Source organism: Myotis davidii, unplaced genomic scaffold (genome assembly GCF_000327345.1).
Source record: "Myotis davidii unplaced genomic scaffold, ASM32734v1 scaffold540, whole genome shotgun sequence".
NCBI lineage: Eukaryota > Metazoa > Chordata > Mammalia > Chiroptera > Vespertilionidae > Myotis > Myotis davidii.
Window position 1 is genome coordinate 1684162 of NW_006292916.1, and position 3920 is coordinate 1688081.

Here is a 3920-nt window from a genome sequence, read left to right on the forward strand (position 1 = left end):
AATATATCAATAATTAAAATAAATGTATTTGATTGAAACTCACCACTCAGTTATTAATAGACTAAATATTTTAAGTCCAGGTATGTGTTATTTATAAGAGATAAGGACAGGCAAGGGTTGAAAGCAAAACGATAAAAAAAAAATGGTACATTAGGCAAATATGAACCAGAAGAAAGTCATGTAGCATATTAGTATCATTTAAACTAGACTCCAAAACAACAAGAGTATTAGGGAGTGAGAGAATTAATACTAAATAATAAAAGTTTTAATTCACCAAGAAGAGAACAATTTTAAACATAAATGCGCATGATAAAATTTTGTAGAACTGGGGTGAATTTAGCATTGCTTTTTTGATGATAGATCAAGAAGACAAAAAATGAGCAAGGATATAGAAAATATGAACCACTCAATTGCAAGCTGACACACTCAAATAACAAATAATGAATAATTAATATATGTATCGTTTTCCAAATAATAGAGAATATACATCTTTCTCAAGCACACATGGAATGTATATAAAGTTTGATCATGTACTTTAAAAAGTCTCAATAAATTTTAAAGTTAGATACAAAGCAGATTTGGAACTCTGGCCACAAGGAAATTAAATTAGAAGTTTAAAATATAAATTAAAATGTACACATATTTAGCAATATTGATAAATTACTCATGGGTTAAAAAGGAGTATCAAAATAAAAATTTTTAAATATCTAAAATTGAATTATAATAAAAACACCATATATCAAAACTTCTGGGATGCAGCCAAATATATTTCAAAGGAAATTTATAGCTAAGTACTTACATTAGAATATAAGTATTATTCTGAAGTAATTCAGGGGGGAAATATTTCAAATATTTTCAAATTCAAAGTAGAATAAATTAGAAAATAAAAACAGAAGCAGAGAGCAACAAAACGGAAAACAAAAATGCAATAGACAAGAACCAAAAGGCTGAAAGCTGGTTCTTTGTTAAAACTAATATAGATAAATTTTTCAACACTTACCAAATAAGACAAAAGTTACAATAATAACAAGCAATATTATGAGTGATAGGGGGTATAGCTACAAAATATACAAAAAAAAATGGCCCAACCGGCATGGATCAGCGATTGAGTGTCGACCCAGGAACCAAGAGGTCAGGGCACATGTAAGGGACATGTGGGGGGATGCGGAAGAAGAGGGGTTGCAGCCTGCAGGAGGCTGCTGATTGATGTTCCTATCTCTATCCCTCTCCCTTCCTCTCTCTCTCTCTAAAAATCAATAAAAATATATTTTTTAAAAAAAAATATATATATATACAAAAAAATAAATGATATGCCAACGATATTGAAAATTTAACAAATTTCTACAAAAATATAACTTACTAAAACTCAAAAAACAATTTGAATATAGTACTGGTACACTGGTTAAAATTATGCCCCCACCACTACCACCACCACCACCACCACCACACACAAATGTACTGGCTCAGATGGATTTACAGGAGAGGTCAAACTTTCAAGGAACAGATCATCTCAGGTTGAACAAATTCTTCCGGATAACAGAGAAAGGGAGACTACTCCCCAACTCATTTTTTAAGGGGAGTTGTTGGAGGAAAATGGGCAGTAAACAAAAGGAAGAAAAAGCCATGCCCTCATGGAACTTACATTCTAGGGTGGGTGTGAGATGGACACATAGTAAATAAATAAAATATAAAGTATGTTCTATGGTGGTAACTGCTGTGAAGAAAAATAAAACATAGAAGACAAATGGGAAATGTGTTGTCAAGAAGGCCTCTCTCATGAGGAAAACTGAGGAGATGAGAGAGCCATCCATGGCTGACAGGAAGAAATAAACAGGGCCATTAACGGGAGCAGGAAATGCAATGGCCCTGTGGAGGGAACCAACTTCACTCCATGCATCTCTTCCAAATCTCTGTTCAAGGCATAAATGGAGGACTGAGATTGAGTGGCTGGGCCTGGATGGTGGAGGGGAAGGACAATAGGAAACGAGGGGTCAGACCTAAACTCTGACCCAGTGTTGTGGGAGATAGAACGGCAGAGACAGAGGACGCAATCTGGTATACCCCTCTTAGGGAAGCAGGCCTCCCCTCCACCCCCAAGGCAGCCCCAGGGCCACCCCAGGTGGCAGTTTGAAGAGACACAGAAACAGTACTTTTCAGAGAGACATGATGCAGGAGAAGCAAGAAGCCAATTTGTAGGAAGTACAGTGGGATTATGCCCACAGCCAGAAAGAAAAGGAGTAGATTTTGGGAGTCTCTGTATTTTAACATTGCTTATAAGATAAACTCACAGCACCTGAGTGAGGCTGGCAGTGCAGGAATGATTACAGATGGAGGAAATTGAGGCTCAGAGATCACACAGCTGCTAAGTGACAGAGGGGGGAAGAAGCCCAGACCTTCTGACCCACGGTCCAGGGCTGCACCCACTCTGCCGGGCTTCCTGACTTAGAGTGTGGGACACAGCCCTCGGGCCTGACCTTATTTTTTCCTATAAATTATTATTCTCTCTCATTTTTTCTCTTTGCAGTCTGTCTTCATAAACCACTTGTTTTAGTGCTGCTTTATGAGCAGCCCAAGTTAACCTCAATAGCTATGATTTCATTGACAATAAAACAGCTTTACTGCAAGCATCTCTTTCAATTCTCTGAACATTTTTCTTCAACATAATGTCTTCAACAAACGGAAAAAAGCTAAGTCCACTTTCCCCCTCCCCCAACACAAAACAAACTGCAGCCACCAATATCCGTGGTATGTGGGAGTCAGCTTGTGAGACAGGTGTCTCTCACTGCAGTGACAGGGGCCTGGTGAGCCCAAGTGTCCCTCCCTGGAGCTCTGGGGGCACCATGTCCTGGGAAAAGGGTGCCCCTACCAAGCTGAACACATCATGCCAACTTTATAAATAGCCCTTCAGGAGAACGGACGCTCAGATTAAACTCCTGACAACTCCCGTCCAATGGCCTTATTTTAATTTTTAACATGTAACACACAGCTTGTACCAACCCCACCCCACCAAACAGAATCCCTGTGTGGGATTGGCAGCCTGCAGCCCTCCCACTCCCACCCCTGCATCAGGCCTTTCACTCAGGTGAGAGCTGGTTGAAAGGCACTGAGACTTCCCCGGGAAAACCCAGGTGGTGCTGAGGGCAGAAGTCGGAATTGGCTCCCTCCCCAACCCACACCCAACACCTGCTCTTTAAAAGGAGAGAGGACATGATTTCTACAAATATAAATAATCCCCGTTTTATAGTATTCCCATTTGAATACCACTGTACCACTTACAGGTGGCGATGCCAAGCTCACAGGGGCCTTTGAAGGGCAGTCTTCCTCCCAAGCTCTGGCCAGGCTTCTATCAAGCATATCTCGTGATGGACAACCCACCACCCCTCAAGCAGCCCCCTCCATCTGCAGACAGCACTCCCAGCCAGAAAGCCCTTCTTTATACAAAGCTGAATCCCCCCCACCTCCTCAGACCTCGGCTAGGCTCCACCAGGGGCGTCTGCCTGGGCTTGTCACTGAGACTCAGAGGCTGCCCACCCCTGCCTGGTTACCTTCAGATCTCAAAGGAGGCCCAGGAGTTACCCTGGGTCCCTACCGGACCAAGCCACCAGATTTCTGTCAACCAATCCTCATGTCCGGGTTCTGAACTTTGCACCATTTGCTCTCACCTCTCTCATTGCCCATTTCTACACAAAGTGAGTTCCCCTCTGACTAGTTAAAATACTAGCTTCCACCCAACGGGTATCTGTATGTGTCTGGCTCTGAGCATGGCATACCGTTTTCCTACATAGTCCTCCCAACAGCCCCACCGACAGCCAAGGTCACAGAAGCTCTGAATTCAAGCAGGAAGACTGACTGCAGAGCCAGACCACACTTGGAGAGGTAGAAAGCAGTGCCCTGGAAAGTGCTGGGGATACACAGCTGCT